Raw genomic sequence first — 18,819 nt, forward strand, 5'->3', positions numbered from 1 at the left:
CGTCTGTTTACTTCAGTATTTTTTCAACGTACTTAACAGAGAAGAACAGAGAGAATTCACGTGGGCAACTCAAGACTGAAAAAGCAAGGTACGTGGTTTCACTAGTCGACTTCCCCAGGAGGGAAATGACAGGCACACATGCAGGAGGATCCGACGAGGGACTTGGGGTGTGGGGTCGCTGACAGTGCTGACTACTGTTAGTTAAACTACTAGCATGGATGCCGTTCTCTTACAATCCGCGCCAAACATCCAGTGGGCGGAGCAGGGGCAGTGACCAGCGGCTCCCCTAGCGGCAGCCAGGGGAACAGCAAGAATATTCGGTGGAGCCCATTTGGCTCTTCTCCGCGCCTGGTGTTTGCAGCCTGGACCGAGTCCTTTGGAATAAGGAAGTCCTGGGTCATTCTGGCTAGAAAGAAGGGTATCTGGAGGGATGGGCTGGGTTTTCTGTTACTCTGGGCAGTAATTGCACATTTAATTATTCTGACACATACAGTAAGAGCGTCCTTTCCTGTACCCAAGGCTGGCCCCACGGGCTACTAATTTATATCCGTGAAACATATATTTACAAACACACGCAGAGCAATCTCAGCTGAGGGCCTTGGTAGTTCTGAATCAAACATATTACACTTCATTAGAAGGATTTTTTTGGTAATTTATTGAGATGAAATTCACATAGCTTAAGATTAACCATTTTAGAGTGAACCTTTCAGTGGCCCTTAGCACATTCACAGTACTGTGCAACCTCTGTCTCTAGCTAGTTCCAAAACATTTCCATCCTCCCAGGATAACGCCCCGTCCCCATTCGGCCACTTCTCCCCACTCTCCATTCTTCCCAGACCCCTAGTGACCACTGATCCATTTCCATCATTATGGAATAATCTACTCTGGGCATTTCAAATAAATGGCATTTCATATAAATAAAGGGACATGGGGCCACATAACTAAAAGTTAATGAAGCCTGTGCCCCGGTCATTCTCTGGTTTAAGAATGAAATCTGCATTTCTCAGAGTGTTTTTCAGGAATCTCTCCAGACTTTTTCTCTGCAGAATTTTGGTTTAACTGAAGATTCCTAACTTTAGTTAATAATAATAATAAACAATAAAACAAAGACATCTGCCAGGTACTCAGTATATCAGATTCTTTTTTTGTTTTTTTTGTTAAAGTTTATTTATAGAGACAGAGACAGCACGATGGGGGGGGGAGGGAAAGAGAGAGAGAGAGAGAGAGAGAGAGAGAGAGAGAGAGAATCAAAGCAGGCTCTATGCCATAAGCGAAGAGCCCAACACAGGGCTTGAACTCACAAAACGGTGAGATCACGACCTGAGCCAAAACCAAGAGTCAGACCCTTACCTGACTGAGCCGCCCAGGTGCCCCAGGATATTAGATTCTGTGTTAAATGGGTATAGGCATTATCTCATTGGAGAGTCACGGGGATTTTCCCCGGGGGGGTGCACTTCATAGATGAGAAAATGGAGTCCAAGGGACTTAATACAAGGTTACGCAGCTGGCAGTGGCAGATTTAAGACTCGAGACCAGTGTGATTGACTCTAAACTTCTGCCTTTTCAAAGGGTGTTTATTAAGAAGGGGAATAAGAGGTACAATCTTCCGGTTATAAAATAAATAAGACACAGGGATGTAATTTCCAGCATAGGGAACCCAGTCCATAATATTATAAAAACTTCATATGGTGACAGATGGTAACTAGACTCACCGTGGCGAGCATTTTCTAATGTTTATAAATATCAAATCACTGTTGCACACCTGGAACTAACAATATTGTATGTCAATTATGCTTCAATAAGAAAAAGAGTGTCAATTAATCCCAACACATTTTACCTTCTTCTTGCATTCACCGGTACTCCTCAGTCCCACCAGTGGGATTTTTTATTTTTTTTTGGCAGCTATTTAAGGCTAACTAGTATTATTGTTTTATGATTAAAATATTTCCTTATCAATAGCAAAGTCACTATAGTTGTTTGCTTATACATGTATATATTTACTATGTTTATTTGTGTCTTGAATGTTTCTTCTCCCTGGAATGAAAGTCTCTCCTCGTGCCTGCTACAGAGGAGGACCTTGGTCAGTAAGGGTGGAAGAAAACGTAAGTGATATCCTTGGTTTGACTGTCCACCCCCCCCCCCCGACATGATGAGCATTCCAGGTTTTCCAGAACAAAGTTCTGTTTCTGCTGCTGTCTCTGTTCAGAAGGCCTTGAGCCCAGGGGGTCGTGGCTGCGGGGAGCAAGGCCCTGGGTGTGGGCGGTGCTGGTCCCTCCAGATTGCTGCCGGCCTGGTCCCCTCGCCCTCAGCCACACCTTCTGCTGCCGCCCACGTCTGCCCCCTCGCCCCTCGGGCAGAGGCCTCCGCATTCCCACCCCAGAGGTGTGCACCTGCCGAATTGCCGCTCTCTGTCTCATTGTTGGCTACTCTCAATTCTTTGTCCTCACGCCGTAGCTCTTCCCCCAGACCTTCCCCGCCCTTCTCATCTCACCCACACGTTTGAGCCTCTACTAGGCGAGAGCCCGCAGCTGGCGCTGGATGTCGAAGATGACCCGTGCTCAGGCCCACAGCATCATCGGGGTGGGGGGGAAGGCGGGGGCCTAGACGCCACCCAGACCGGAAGTGGCAAACTGCCCTGGGCCCAGGGCTTCCCGGGAAGTGCCTTAGGGACCCCCCTTAGAGAAAGGGGCAGGAAGCAGGAGGCCAGGCCAACAGGGCCCTGGGTCCCTTGCCTTACTTAACCAAGATACGCTGCTGTTGTCTGCATTATGTGAGTTCCTTTGAAAAAAGACATCAACTGGTCAACAACAACAACAACAAAAAAGGTACTGTTTGTTTCTACCTCCTAGTTTTATAGATGAGAAAACTCTGAATTATATAACTGAAAATTCTTCCTTCCTTCCTTCTTCCTTCCCTTCCTCTTTCCCTCCCTCCTTCCTTTTCCTGCCTTCCCCTTTCTCCCTTCCTTCTGCCTGCCTGCCTTCCTTCCTTCCTTCCTTCCTTCCTTCCTTCCCCCTTTTCTTCCTTCCTTTTTTTCTCTCCATTCAATAGATTTTGCATGGTCCCCACACTAGGGACCTTATTCTTGTGCTTACCTTGCAGCTAGCCCTGAGTGGCCACGTCAGGATGCTCTGGCTCACAGAGTGCATGGAGTGATGCGATCTTCTGCGCGGCCCCCCAGGAAGGGGGCTGTTTGCCTTCCCCTTCCTGTTCCTGTGTGCCCAGGTGCCAGCTCACAAACGGTCAGTGACTCAGCCTTGACCCCCCCCCCCCCCCCCGTGAGGACAACTCTGGGGCAGGGGTCCCCGGCCTTTCTGTGCCACGATCTTCCTCGGCAGTCTGGTGAAGCCTGGGGACGTTACCAGCATCTTGTTTTTTAAATGCATAAAATAAAACACACGAGATTACGGAAGGAAGCAGTTGTACTGAAAGACGGACGTCAAAATAACGGAACACACGTAGATGTTTGTGACAGAGGAGCAATGCGCTTCTTTATTAACACTCAATGGTGAAGCCTAGCAGCAGGATTGAGAGCAAATTGTAATTCTGAAAGAGTAATAAATGTGAACTGAGAACTTGGGGTGTCTGTACTATTACAGTATGATATGGAAACCGAGGCGATTTCTGCCGGCCACAGAGTCCCTGATCCTGCCCTTATTATAGTGGTTTGTTGCCACATTCCTAATGGAAAGGAATGCTAAGTTTCACTTAGAGGTTGCTGAAAATGCAGACGCATTTCTGTTTCGTGCCCGTTCATCTTGGGTTCTCTCTGTGGAGTCCGCGTTCAGAACCGCGTTGGGAGCTGGCAGAGAAAATCCCGTGTTCTCTTTTAGACATTTACGTCAAGAGTTCTGTGTCAGTCGCCCTTCCCAGCCATCTCCTTCTCTCTGGTGTGTAGACAATGCCTGGATAGGAGTCGTGTGGGGAGCAGGTGTTCAGTTACTTTGTGCTGAATTAACACGAATCCACACGATTGGGCCCCCGAACCCCCTAGAAGAGTAGAGGTCAGTGAGCTGCGGGGCTCTGGGCAGTGAAGTCCTGTGTTTAACCCCTGAGTCTGTCCTTTACTGGCTCTGCCACTGCGAGTAGCTGTTTACACTCAGCCTTAGTGGTGACATTTGTTAAAACGGGGATAATAGTTTCTTGAAGTGTCCAAAGTCCAATGGGATAGACCAACGATCACTCAGGTCTCACACTGCTGCCCTTTCTTATGCTTGGAGTCCTTTCTCGTGGAGTTCCAGCACTTACCTGATTTCCAGGTTGCTGTCTTTGCCAGGAATCTCCGCCTATTGACTTGGGGGGCAAAGGTAGGGCTGGGGGCTTCCGAGAATCTTCTGGCCTGCTCTCTTTGCTCCATGACAGTAGTAACTACTCTTTTCTGTATTACTCCGCATCCTGGGTGCCAGGCACTCCGCGTTACCTCACGGATTGCCTCACGATGGCCCTAAGAAGACACTCGTAGTGTTAGTCCCACTTTCCACAGAAATGGAGGCTCAGAGAGGGCAAGCAACTTGTCCATGGTCATTCCGTTATCAAGTGCCCGATCCAGGATTTGAACTCAAGGCTGCTGGTTTGTCAGCTGGAGGCATAAGTCACATCTGTGGGCTCGTGTGGAGGGAGACAGTGGTTGTGTGAGACACCCGGGCTGAGAAAGGTGAACAGGGAGGGAGCAGCAGCTGGGGGGGGGGGGGTGCCCTGTGGGGCCAGTTTGGAGATTCCCAGGCTGGGGGACCACCGAGCACTCGAGTCCTCTCTCTCATCTCCTCAGGGCTGAGGGCTCTCTGTCTCCTGGCCTCTGGGGTGACATCCTCCACACACCTGCTGACTTCCTCTCCTCTTCTTGGCCATTCCACTCCCTCTGACCCTTGCTCAGTGCCCCAGCCTGTGCCTTGTGGCCTGTGGCCTGGGCAGGGGCGTGCGAAAGGCAGTGGCATTCCAACGGGGCTGAGATCATTGAGCCCGGGGGGGAAGAGGCAGCGAGGGGAGGTCAGCCTGCGTCACTCGAGGGCCTTGCTGGCAGATCATAAAAGCTGGAAATGCCCGATGAGGTCATTGCACCCAGGCCCTGGGGGCTGGACCCCGCCGGCTCCCTTGGTGGCTGCCACCTCCCCTTGGAGAGGCAGAGCAAGCAGGCCCCGCCTGGGAGGACTGCCCTTCTTGACCTAACCTTTCCCTTTGCTTCACTGTTGGACCCGCCCTGGCCTCCTGGGAGGGGAGGACAGAGCCCCACCTTCTTGCGGGGCAGCTCCGGTTCCCCAAGGCTCTGCAAACAGCCCCTGCAGGCCCCCCCCTCAGAGGGTCCAAGCAGCTGTTCCCTTGATACAGAGGTATAAGGAAGAGTAGGGAGGGGAAAGGCAGCAAATTAATTAATGTTGATGTAAGAAGCTGCCGTGATCGATGGGGAGAGACTCACAATCCGGAATGGGTGTTGCTCACTAGAACAGCTTGCTACTCCCTTCTCTGGGCCTCAGTTTCTTCATCTGTAAAATGAGTGTGTTGGCCCAGAACTGAGGGGCAGTGAGAGGTCGTTACCTTTCCTCTGATGCTATGTGGGTTCCCAGCAAGGCTGGGCCTTTAAAGGCCTGCCCCGCCTAACAACCTCTGTGTGCTTGAAGGTAGCCAGGAAATGACACAGAGGCCCCTGGAGTGGTGCCCAGATGCCCATGTAGCCCAAATCCTGAGGCTCTAGGGGCCCAGCCCCCGGGACAGCGAGCAAGGCCCCATGCTTCTTGGAAGAGCCGGTGTGGATAGAGCGCCTTCGAAGTGCCTGACCGGGTCCTGGGAAAGAGGAGGAAGGGGACAAGTGACTGCCCATTTCCGTCCTCCCCTTACAGGCTTCTCGGGAAGTGATTACCGAAGTGGTACCGAAAACGTTCGCGTGCCCGAGGTCGTCCACACCAGCAGGTGATCTTGCTACGCTCACTCCTGCTACAGCTCCGGAAAGACTTTCTGCCCCGCAGCTGGAATGGGCCCAGCTGGAAAGAGCGGAAGCTGAAGTCCCAGAGCAATTCAAGAGCCACGTAAAACCCTCGGCTTGCTCGCCATTAGTTCCAGGAACGCCAAGAAGCAGGTGGTAATATCTGCAAATTTTCAGCTTCTGCATGCACCTACCAGGTCAAGCTCAGGCCCCTGGACAGGTCACGCCAGGACCCTCTGCCTCCCCCCACCCTATTCAGTCCTCAGATGGTGCTCAGGCTCACAGTGGGCCATGTATGTGTGCAATGTGTATGTGTATGCGTTTTCGAGTTTCTGAAAGTGCTCACCAGGGTTTAACGCCCATGGCTAATTTCAGCCCCCCCCCAGCAGGGGCCTCTGAGAGTGGGGTATCTGGACTGATGTACCTCGTCACATCCATCCCCGATTAGCCCCGTTTTTAAGTGAAGAAACTGAGATTGAGGATCACCCAGCTGTTAGGGTTGGACCTGGCCTCGTCACCCAGACGTTCTGAGGCCACGCTGAGGTCTTCCGGACCCGTTTCATCTGCTCGATTAAGCCGTGATGCCCAGATACGTCTTCTAGGCGGAGATCAGCAATAAGCCATCTACAGCCTGGGGGCCAAATCCAGCTCCCTGCTTGTTTTTGTGGATAAAGTTTTATTAGAACACAGCCGTGTCTATTTATTTACCTATCGTCTGTGCTGCTTTTACTACAAGGGCCGAATTGAGTAGCTACAGCCGACACTGTATGGCCTGCAAAGCCCCAAATCTTTACAATCTGGTCCTTTCCGGAATCAGTTTGCCCCGTTACCGAATACGGAAATCAAGATGAGTTTCCCCAAGAAAGCAGATCATCAGGGAAGTTACTTCTTATCCAAAGGCCCCATGTCTAAGGGTCCACAGAGACGATGCCAACGACTGCAAGCTGTGGGATTTAGCCAACCGGTAACGACACCCTGCACGTGTTTCACCCAGAGCTTTCAAGTTACAGCCTCAGCAGGCCAACACTGCGACTTGGGTGGTAATCGTGAGGAAACAACCGCCGGAGGAAGGAGGGCGGTATTTGAGGCTAGAAGCTGGGGAGTAGGGGTGAGGGGCAGGTTTGAGTGACGGCAGACTCTTACGCCCCCGCAGGGGAGGGAGGCCACCAGGCTGGACGGGACAGCGCAAAGTGCTCACACAGGGTCTTGTACATGGTGGGAGCTCCATTAGCATCCTCGATGGAGGTGCTGGCCACTGAGTGCCCTGTGCTCAATGGCCCAGGCAGAGGGGGCAGGGCTGGGGAAATGGGATGTCCGTGGCCAAAGGCTGTGTGAAAAGGAAAGAGTTCATATCCTTTCCAACTGACAGCTGGGGCCGGGCTCAGTGTGTGTGTGTGTGTGTGTGTGTGTGTGTGTGTGTCCTAGGCTGAAGTGACTGTCCTGTGGGGTCTACAAGGCCACCCTGCAGGGCGGCACCGATGCCCCATCCTCACCAGAGTCTTCTCCCCTTGCCAACTTGGGCAGCTCTGGGTTTTGTTTTTGGGGGGAAGGTGGCATTTCCTCCTCCCGAGATGGTGCTGGGCAAGGGTAGCCTCTGGGGGCAGGGCATGGCAAGGACCAAGGGACACAGAGAAATGTGACAGTAGTTGAGGGTGGTTTAAGGTCCTGGACAGGAGGGGTCCCCTTGCTCTGGACATGGTGATGGTGTGGAGGGGTCTCCGGGTTGTTTGCACGTGGGTGGGGGACCCTCTCCCGTGTGCTCTCCCGCATCTCTGCTAACTTCGGTGCACATCCGAGGCCTCGGACGGAGGGTGGGGCATCCGGGGCCTTGGCTCAGCCCAAGAATGGCTCTCTGGAGCTCCCTAAGTGAACGGAAGCTTCTGTTCCAAGGCGGGGCGCTCTTCCCTCACTCTGCTTCAAGACCTTCCGAAAGCGGATTTCTTCCAGCCGCTCAGCGCTCACACTGGAGCTTCTGGAGCGATCTTTCCCAGTGGGTGGGGTGTCTCAGCCCCTCCTCCTCTGCAGCCTAGTCTGGAATCACAGTTCCTTTCAGGTGGGCTGTGGGTGCTCCCGCGGTCCCGACCCTTCTTCACCGGGACCCGCAGCGCCTGGGACCCAGCGCCGCCTCCGCCCCTGGGCCCCGCCCCCAGCACGCGCGGCTCCCGCCGGCCCCGCCCCCGCCGGCCCCGCCCCCGCCAAGCGCTTTGTTCCCCGAGCTGCGTAGCTGCGCGCGGCGGCCACACGGGGGCGCGGCGGAACTGGCGGCGGCAAACGGTCCCTTTCCCTTTCTCCCAGCTTCTCCGCCTCGCGCCCGGCCCGGGCCCACCCGGGCGCAGGTCTCAGCGCGTCAGGGCTGCTCGGAGGAGGCGGGCGGCGGGGGTGCTTCCACAATCGTTTCCCATGTGAGCCTCCTGGGGTGCCCCGTCTGGGATCCCGGCCCGCTGGCTCCCGCTCCCCACTTCTGTCCCCGCTCCAGGTCCGAGTCAGACTCGGGGAGCCCCCGTCCCCCTGCATCGCCGGGCCCGTCGCGTCTGCACCGTGACCCCCTCGCGCGGCCGCCCTGAGGTCTCTGTGACCCGCGGGGGTGCTTTCTTCTTCTGGGGAGATTTCTCCCGAGTCTCGCTCTAACTCGAGAAGGAATACCTACCTTGTTCGGATTTAGCTATCCATAAGTAGTAAGATTGCAGTAGGCGCTCAAAACATGTCTGTTGAATGGCTAGGTGACATATGTTAGGCCGTGGTGCATACATTATCATACTAATTTTTTAGAGCCGTTTTGAGTTCACAGCAAAACTGAGCAGAAATACAGAGTTCCCCCCTAGGCCAGTGCCTCCTTCCCCAGCACAGCCTCCCCCTACCATTGTCACCCTGAAAGGGAGTGGCTTATCTGTTACAATGGATGAACCTATGCTGACTCATTATCACGCAAAGTCCATAGTTTATGTTAGATGTCACTGGTGCCCTTGTACAGTCCGTGGGCTTTGACAAGTATATCAAGACAGGCATCCGCCACCGTGGATCGTAGTTTCATTGGCCCTAAACATCCTCCAGGCGCCCTATTCATCTCCCCGCCCCGAGTCCCTGGGAACCACTAACCCTCCACGGTTTTGTCTAATCACACTTAATTTTCACATCCATCCAAGAGATAGGAACTCTTCCGGTTTTATCTTTGAAGAAACTGAGGCTCACGGTTGTCAACCAGGGCCTACTTAGCTTCCGGGCAGGAGAGTCATTAAATTCCAATGCGTCACCCAGGCTCTCCGCGTCTGTGGTCTGGGATATACTCTTGAACAATAAAGCCAGTAGTGGCTTAAGAGCAGAGCCCCAGGGAGCCCATCATCACAGCACTGCTTCATGCTGGTCAGCAACTCAGGGGACCCCACTGTCCTATGTGGCTGTTACTGCAGGCAGAGGTGTAACAGGTGCAGACTGCACAGTACTGCTTTGGGCAGGAGGCACCTGCTTTGGGCAGGCCCACCGCTAACATTAGTTGGCTGCCAGAAGACTACAAATGGAGGCCCCTCGCCTGCGACCTGCCCCTTCTCTTCCCCACCCTGGGCTCCTACCTCCCCACGAGGGACTTCCAGAGCGTGTGTGGACACCCAGCCTAGAACTGATGCCTCCAGGCCTAGGAGGGCACACCCTGGGGGGACCAGACACCCACAGGAAAAGAAAACTGCAGAGCCCTGGAAGTGGGTTCTGGGCCCTTTATGCAAGGTCCCAGGTGCCCAGAATATGCTCCAAGTGGGCGCATCCCCATGTGATGAGGTTACCAGATTTAGTAAATGGAAATACAGGATACCTAGTTAAATTTGAATTTCAGATAAACAACAATACAAATATATATATATATATATATATATACACACACATACATATACATATATGTATATATATATATATATATATTACTATATCTCAAATGCATACTTAAACTAAAAGATTATTAGATTATTGCTGTTTGGGGTGCCTGGGTGGCTCAGTCAGTTAAGCGTCCGACTTTGGTTCAGATCATGATCTCATGGTTCATGGGTTTGGGCCCCACGTCGGGCTCTGTGCTGCCAGCTCGGAGCCTGGAGCCTGCTTCGGATTCTGTGCCTCCCTCTCTCTCTCTCTGCTCCTCCCTGCTCGCGCTCTGTTTCTCTATCGAAAATAAATAAACATTAAAAAAATTTTTTTTAATTGTTTATCTGCAATTCAAAATTAATTGGGTATCTTATATTTTATTCACTGACCGCACCCAATGGACTTCTGACCCATGGGGACAGACACAGCGGGAGACAGGCCCCAGTGGGGCCTTCTGAAACACGGGACTCCGGGCAACAGATACAGTCACTAACGCTAAGGCTCTCCCAGCTAGCTGTAGTGTCCTGGGTTCTGGGGGTGCTGGGGACAAGGTCCTTGCCAAGGGCTAGCTCCTGGGCCAGGAGGAGGCCCCAGGGTGGTTTGACCAGAAATTTTACCACGAAAGCCTCTGGGATGCATGTACGTTGGAGGGAGGGTGGGGAAGGGGCAGATGATGGGAGCAGGGAGGGGGACAGAGAAGGGAGCTTGCTGCTATGGCCACCATCACTATCCCTTCTAGAAGGTTGGAGATGGTCAGGGGAGTGGGGACAGAAGTTCCAAGGGGAGTTGGGGGGGGGGGAACTGACAAATCCCCAGAGCTGCCTGCGGTGAAATCGCACTGCAGGTGTGTGGCCTGCTTCCCCAGCTGCATGGTCCCTGCCACTCGTGTTAGAGCATCCTGCGCCGGGTCGGGAGGGGAGCTGGGCAGGACTTGAGGGACGCAGTGTGGACAGCCTACTGAGCAGGGCAGAGTGCGGTCTCCCTGCTGGCCTGGTGTTGGCATTTGATGGTCTGGGCCTGGGTCTGTCGGTGGTGCGGTCTCTTAAGGCAGCAGAAGGAGCTGTCATCTGAGGGAGAAAAACTGGCTTAGAGAGAAGACATTGGATAAGTTGGAGAGGCCAAGGCAAAGGTTCTGGAATCATTTCTGAGAAGCTTTTGTGACAGACTGACCGGGGCCGGATGAGAAGCTGAGTTCTGATCTACCTAGTGGCTTGAAAAGGGGCTTCCGGGGAAAGAGAAGCCAGTGTCCTCGAGGCAGGGTCCTGGACAATCTTGAGCAGGCGGGGAATTCTCCTAACCCGCTCCCCAGCCAGCCAGGACCGTGTCCTCAACTTCTCTGCGCCTTAACCCCCTCGCCTGATGGGTGGAGAGCACTGTGGATTTATCAGTCAAACGGAATCGCACATGACAGCAACTCGCAAATGGAAAAGTGCTAAGTACAAGATGGCATTCTTTACTGATGCCGTGGATGGCAAGCCCTCCTTTGGGGCCAGGCCCTGTGTCCACCCGGGAAGAATTGGAATGCTTCTCAAGGAGCTAGGTTCTGCTGGGGAAGACACGTAACCAGGTAACATGGGTAGGACCCGGGTACCCCCAGGGTGCAACCTTGACTCCGGTCGTGGAGACGGAATTTATCTTCAGACAAAAGTGGAAAGTAGCTGCCTCTATCCACTTGTCCCCTCGAGTGTTCGCCTCAAAGGTGCTTTTCATCACCTTCTACTCCTGCCCGCCTTTCCCCTCTTTCCCAGCCCTCCACAGACAGCAGGGAAGGGTAGAGAGAGGACACGGTCACCCCAGAGAGACCCGATTGTCCGGTGTCTGGACATTCCCGGCCAGAGCCTATTCTGTACATCGATGCTAACCGGGCTGGCGCAGACAGGTAACCTCTCCCACACAGAGAATAAAGTGAGAAAGAGAAATAAAGAGAGAGCGTGAACAGGAAGCCCAAGGACGCATTCCGGGTCTGCAGTTAAGGCACAACTCCCGAAAACGAACGCGTTTTGCAGAGCTAGTCACACACGCAACCCTAAGCACAGGGGTGACGACGCAGGCGTGTGTGTGCGTGCACGCGTCTGCATGCGGGCTCGCGCGTGTGCACGTATGAGAACAGAACGTCCAGCAGGCTCACCCCCATCGGAGACACAGGAGGGGAAGCAATTCTGCGTGTTGCTTGGCGTGTTTGGGATCGAATGGCACCCCCAGGGGGCTATTTCGGATCTGGGGCGTCATTGTCAACAATGCTTACATCACGCAGCCTCGGTTTAGGCCCCCATCCTGTGTGTCGGGCAGCTTCCATCCTGGGAAGAGTTGAGGATGGCCTTTGGTTGGGAAATCAGGCCTAGTTCTAGCGGTCCTTGACGCAGAAGCATGGGATCTTGAGACGTGACAGCAGAAAGAAATCCCGGGGCCCATTGTCACCCGCCCCCTCACTTTCCAGATGATAAAATACAGATTGAGAGAGTTGAGGTAACTTTCCCAAGGTCGCCCAGAGAATCGGTGGCAGAGAAAAAAGTCTTTGAAACCAGCCTCCTAAATTCTGGCCAGCCCCTCAGGCTGCCCTGAGCAGCGGTAAAAAGGAATTCCAAATGACAAACGGAAGCTCTCAGAAGTCACGACATCACGGCTAAGTGTCTTCAAAACAGAAAAATCCAAAGTAACGGTCGGACCCCGCTGTTAGCATCAGGGCCATAATGATGTTTCTTCCTTGTATGAACAGACGAGAGAAATGACGGAGGACTGTGGTCCCCAGGCCAATCCCACTGACTGCACCTGAGCTCTGTCACTTTTCGGTGCTCCTGCACTCAGTCACTCTCCCATTTGGGAGACACCCCCAATAAGTAAGCAGTAGGATGCAGAGGCTCGGAGGGCCAGGAGTACCCTTTCCCGTCTCTCAGCAGCTAGAGGGGGAGACCGGGCTGTAGTCTTGGCTCTTTGGATGGTCCTGCCTGGGACTTCACACCCGGAGACAGTAACGCCCAGATGAGGGGACGGTCACAGCCTGGTGGCTTCTCGGGATGCTGACGGTGATGCCGATGTCCTGCGGCTTTTGGTTTCTCCCTGTTTTCTGAGGCTGGCCCTCCAACTCCCCTTCGGTCGCCCGAGCTACAGTATCCTTTTAACAAATCTGTCTTCTGCTTCCTTGTCGGTCTCCCCTGGCTCGCGGACAAGCCCCTCGCCTGCTGCATTCGAAGGAGAACGGGAAGCCTACACCGGTCCCTGTCCTGGTGCTTCTGTTGACCCTCTGTTCTGTATGTCTGGCCATAAAGATCAGAGAGGCACTTGTCTTGGGTGGCCCAATAAAATCAAGTTGGAGGCTACACGTACATTTCACCAGGGCCTACAGCCTTGGCCTGAGGAGAGAAATTTCGAGGGTCGGAACGTCTCGGTGTCCAGCTGGTCACCCAGTGGAGCCTGCAGAAACTTGCAAGTAAGGCGCCAGGAACCCCTTCTGTCGTCTGCCCCCCATTCATGGAGGAACCAACGCCGGGACGCCCGGACACGGGGGAAGAGACCCCTGCAGGCAGGGGAACATTTCGTGCAGCGTGAGCCATCGCCCCCTCTGTCATTTTCCTCAGGACTCCGACTGGTTTGCAGGGATACTGTAGGTGGTGTAGGAAATCAGCCGGGTGTGGGGGGGGGGGGGGGGAAGGCTCTTCTCCATCAGGGAACAGGGGAGGGGTGGAGGTCCGAATGGGGAGACACGAGTCAGCGTTCGGACATCTGCCACTCCCAGGGCGCCGTCCACCTGCAGTGCCGTCCTGCCCTTCTCCCACATGCCCCCTCTTTGCTGGCTCCCAGAGGAGCCAGGACCAGTAGCCAGTGGGTGTGTGGGGACGTGGTACACAGAGGGGCAGGCGCCTGTTAGGGACTGAGTGCTTGTGTCTTTCTCAAATTCAGATGTTGAGCCCCTGCCCCCACGTGATGCTCTTGGGAGGTGCGGCCTTTGGGAGGCGATTAGGACGAGACGGGGTCATGAGGACGGGGTCCCGTGATAGAATCAGTGCTGTTAGAGGAGTCACAAGAGAGCTGGCTTCCTCTCTCTGCTCTCCATTCTGCGAGCCCACAGCGGGGAGATGGTCGTCTGCAGCCCAGAAGAGGGCTTTCAGCTGAACCCTACTGTGCTCCCGCCTCCAGCCTCCAGGACCACGAGGGACACGTTCCTGCTGCGTCTAAGCCATCCAGCGTGTGACATTTTGTTACAGAGAGCCGCTGTTCCCGTCCCCCTATAGGAAGGAGCCTGAGGTGTGGCAGGAGTGGAGGGCAGCATAGGAGGGGCGCAGAGATGGGAGAGGGATGGACATTTTGCTGTTGGTTTGGGCTGGCCAAACCGGTTCACATAACTGAGAATGACACGTTTCTTATATCCGAGCACGACCAGAAAATGTCCAGGGCCTTCTCAAAACATGGAGTCAGGGAAGGGAGATCCAGCAGAGGGGGGTGAAGGGCAGTGGTGGGGGAAAATGGAGCCCCTTCTTTCCGGCAGGCTACTCGGTCCTGCTCCCTCAATAAAATGCAGATAATTTCACGGGAAGTCACCATGCAATTCAGCGACAGACCCACCCCGGCCCCGCCAGACCTCTACACCCACGTCCTTCCTTTCTAGAACTTCTGGGACCACCATGGCTTCTCTTGGTCTTTCCCCCAACACCTGCAGGCCTGGGCAAGGAGACAAGTAGAGGTCCCCATGTCTTATGTCAAAACATATAAATCAAGCTAACAAATTGTTAAATAAATTAAGTTGTGGTCTCCAATCTTGCCGAGCATACCTTCAGAAAAACCTAGAGAGCTGGGTTCACTAGATCCTTAGGTTCCTTGGGGTTCTGGTGGGGCAGAGCTGGTCTGTCAGCCCACAGCCACGTCCTGGCTTCCACTCCCACCCCCCCAGATGCTTCCCTGTCCCAAACGCTGAGAGGTCTCGCTCGCTCGCGCCCCAGTCCGCAGGTGTGAGTTGTGTCCATCCTCCCCAATAAACAGCCACCCCTGGTTGTCCCTCAGCTTAGTGGGAGGGACTCCTGCAGCAGCCTGCCCTCGGAAAGGCCTGGGGAGAGGTCTGCTGGGAGTTGTGGGGGTGGGGGTGGGGGTCTCAGGTACTCTGAGCATGTGCCGTCCAGAAAGGGCACAGGCTCCTTCGATTCTGGGACCCGTGGGGAGCCCTTTAAAACATGGAGCCAGGGGCGGGGGCCTGGTTTCCAGGCCGAAGGGCTGGGCTAAGAACCCTTCTCATCTTTCCGAGCCAAATTTTTAGGCTCCGATTCTGAAATCACGACTCCTTTCCTGGCATGTGGGACAGGCACATGCCTCTGTTCGCCTCCCTCCCCTCCAGGTGTGTGCTGTCAGCCCCAGAGCGGTCCTTGTGGTGCCCGGGGGGACCGAGGGGGGCTGGGCTATCATCGGGCAGCATCTGGAGAGGAGGCCGCAGCCACAGGTAATCAAAGTTCTGCTGTTGAATGGGTCTCCCTGGGTGTCTTCAAACAGCTTTCCATGCTAGGCAAACCCTGAGAAATCACCAGCTCCATAGTCTAATTTAAAAAGAGGATGTCCTCGTCGTTTCCCTCTCCCAGCTTTCCCACAGGAACCGGCAGCCGATTAACCCCCATCACTGGATTATCCAAAACAACAACTCAGACAAGCGCTGGTCCTTTCCTCCCTCTCTCGGCCCCTCTCCCCTTCCCTCCTTCCTCTTCCATTGGAGGAATAAAAGCAACACAAAAGAAAAAAAGGTGAAAAACAGAAATAAGCATAATTATTTTGCGTGGCGTTGAAGGGGCAGAGAGGAAAGAAAAAAGGAAACCAATGTGGATTGAACACCTACTAAGTGGCAGGCGGGGCTGGTGTTCCACAGGCCTCCTCCAGCCCCAGGACAGCTCTCTGAGATGTCACCTCCTTCTTTCTATGGAGCCGAGCAAGGCTGCCCGGGAACACGGGGGCTCCAGGGCGGACAGAGGCTCTGGGTCAGTCCCCGGGGCAGAGGCTGGGCTGAAGGCAGACGGGGAGGGAGACTCTGGAATCCTCTCCAGCCACTAGCAGCTCCATCTGGAGGAGGAAGGAAGGTGGCGAGCCCCGTGTCATTTTGCTCCCTTCTTTCTTGCTATGCCACACCCTCCTCCCCCTCCTGCCCTCCCTCCCCCACCCCACCCCGCAAAGGCCCACCTTCGTGGGAAATCCCAGCCTTTAGGAAATGAAAATGCATCTCTGCGTCTCAGAATGCCGTTCCTGTAAGGAATGATATCGAAATGGCAAGATAATAACACCATCGTCAGTAAAGCCCACACGCGGGCTCTGCTGTGTGGATTAAACTAGAAAGGCCCGTTTTGAGGAGGGAGCCTGAGCCTGGGCCTGAATCTCGGCACTGGCAGAGCAATGTGGGTTAAAGTTCTGGGTCCCTGCAGGGAGGAAAAGGGGGACAAGGGGGACCCAGCCTGGCGAAGGTTACGCTCCGGGGTGGCAGGCTTGTATGTCTCCGGGGCAAGGGGTGGGGGAGCTCTGAACGAGGGTTTTCCAGGGCTGCAGAGCCCTTGGCGTGGGGGGGGGGGGGGGGGGGGGCAGAAAACGGCCGGTACGAGCTTTGTTTGAATCGTCTAAATCTGTCTAAATTCGTCTAAATTGTCTGAATTCTGTTCCTTGGCTCTTTCTGGGCCTCAGCTTCTGAGGGGACGGCGTGGTGCGGTGGCCAGGAGGCAGCGCATCCGGGTTCCAGCCCGGTCTCTGCCACAGCTCGCCGGCCCTGCCCCCTTGTCCTCACCGTCTGGCCGCTTCGGGCTTCGGGCCCGCCCCCCATCTGCAGAACACCAGTTGGTATGTGGCGTGTTTTGAGGCCACATTATTGGAACTCTTTTCCTATTTGGAGAATATGCATCATGAGTCCTTCCCTCTCAAGGCGGAAGCTGGAGGCTTACTTTCCCGGGTGGCCTGCGGTTAGGCCGCGAGGCATGGGCCTTGAGCTGTCGTAGTCCGTTGCACGGGCGCAGGGTGCCACGCGGCGGGGAGCAAGGTGAGGAGGTCCAGATGTGTGGGATCTGTTTTCTTCGGGCAGCAGGGTGGTGGGGAGTGGGCCACGGGGTGGCGCTCCGGGGTCACGGGCCGGTGTTAGTAGGGTTGAGCGGTGGGGTCTCTGCCTAGCAGCGGCAGCAATCAGATCTCCGCTGGAACAATGTGGCACAGCGCGCCCTGGGGTTGTTCCTGGCTTCCAGGCCTTGGACTTTGTGCAATAGTGACTAGGGCACCACTTCTGAACACTTGACTGCCATCTGCTGGAAAATGGCTGTGATATACAAACCTAGTGTCTGTTACAACAAACATACAGGTCTGTCTAGGTGGGAGTAGTGCCTCTTCAAGGGTCCTGGTGTTGTGCAGTATGCAACCTGCGCCACTGATCTTGGTGACTGCAAGCCTGACTCTTCGGCCCTTGTGGAGATTCTGTAAGAGACTTCTCATTTTTAATAAATGCCTTTTCTACTTAAGCTACCTGGATGGGTTCTGCTGTTTGGCTAAGAATCTCAACTGCTACAAGTAGGGATAAGGATATGTGCCGCATTGGGCTGAAATCCAGTCAACCAATGGATGTAAGAGTCCTCTGAGGAAACATAAAGCACTTAATGTCACTCAGAGGTTGTGTGCGTAGTGTATTCATTTTTAGAGGAACACGGGAAAGGGTCTGATTCACTCTATCTTCCTTCCTTATTCCAGAAACCCCTTTGTTTATTCTTTTGCATTTATGGCCAGGGTCAAAGTTCATGGTTGAATAGAGGAATCCCAAGGATGAGAATGGGAGTACGCGTTATAAATATTCCAGCAGGGAGGCCTGTGGGGAAAATGGCCTTGCTGGGTCTTGTCCATGCACTGCCGTGTCTCCTATTGTCACAAGGAGGGATGACATCCGCCTGCGTATCATTTGTCTGACGACTCTGTGTGCGTGAGCATGTGTGCGTGCGCGTGCATGTGACGCGTGCATGTGTGCGCGCGGGTGCGCGTGCATGTGTGGGCGTGCGTGCGTGCGTGCGTGCCTGGCTGCAGCTCAAGTGATCAGTTTCCAGGTTTTCCAGGATGGTCCAGATTTGAGATGTTTTGTCCTTATTTGTCTGTCCGTTTCTGGGCCCAGAGTTTTTGGTTTAGGCCGTGTGGGCTCTGTCCCTCAAGGTCACAACAGCCCCTGCCCAGGATGTGGTAAGGAGGAAAGAATGAGCAAAGCCTCCCCAGGGAATCCTCTCCCCATCAACTGCTGGAAATGCGTGTTTGACTCAGTCCTCAGTGCTTCAAAGCTGAAAGGAGGGAGAGGGGCTGTTTGCTTCCTGCCACCCCCTCCACTCCTGCACCCTTCAGCAGGGTAAGGGAGAGGTGGGGGGCGGCGGGGGAGGTCCAGGGGTGATTTCAAGGCTGTCCGTCGGAATTAGCCATCCCTGTTGGCTGCTTGAGGCCTGAAACCGCTTTGCTCCAGGGCCTTTCTTTCCACCTTGAACGAGGAGCAGGGGTGTGTAAAGGCCGGGAGAGGGAGCCTGTGAGTCACGTTCACCCTCGGAGGCTCCCATCAGGGTGTCAACAGAGGGCAGGGAAGAGAAGACAGAGTGCTTCCCTCCGTCCTGAAAGACAGCTGGGATAGGAAGTGGCACCCGGAGAAGGGGACAGGGTGACACGGTGGGGGGGGGGGTGGGTGGGTGGGTGGGGAGGGATTGGGGGGATTGGGAAGTAGGCCACCGAACACAAACATTTTTGATTCCGGAATTTGTCTCGGGTCCCTGGAGGGGCCTCTGACCCTCTGCCTGCAGGTGGCATTTTCCATCCTGCAGGACCTCCTGACCCTTCACTCCTGGAGAGCGACAGACTTGTCGGATGAGGGAGCCTGTGGCCAGGAGGCCCTGCTCTTTCTCTTTCCCTTACGAAGCCCTAACGGCATTTGGCGCTCAGAAGGGCAAGTACACACACACAAGGGCAACACACAGTTGGGCTGTTTCTAGAAATGCCCGCCTGTCCACTGCGGTAAGCTTGGAAAACCCTCAGGGAGGACGAGCTGGCCAGGTCGCAGGACACGAGGAAGAACGGGGTCTGGGGAGAGGGAGGGC

General features: G+C 54.6%; 1 long non-coding RNA gene across 1 annotated transcript; it reads right to left on the reverse strand.

Moving 5' to 3' along the window:
• Positions 1-15,484: 15,484 nt before the first annotated feature.
• Positions 15,485-18,036, reverse strand: LOC123587761. Its single transcript, XR_006707503.1, has 3 exons — positions 16,506-18,036; positions 15,914-15,976; positions 15,485-15,796 (listed from the first exon to the last, which is right to left on the reverse strand). It is a non-coding gene; the product is annotated as an uncharacterized LOC123587761 (long non-coding RNA).
• Positions 18,037-18,819: the final 783 nt, after the last annotated feature.

The sequence above is a fragment of the Leopardus geoffroyi genome, chromosome D3 (assembly GCF_018350155.1).
Source record: "Leopardus geoffroyi isolate Oge1 chromosome D3, O.geoffroyi_Oge1_pat1.0, whole genome shotgun sequence".
Taxonomy (NCBI): Eukaryota; Metazoa; Chordata; class Mammalia; order Carnivora; family Felidae; genus Leopardus; species Leopardus geoffroyi.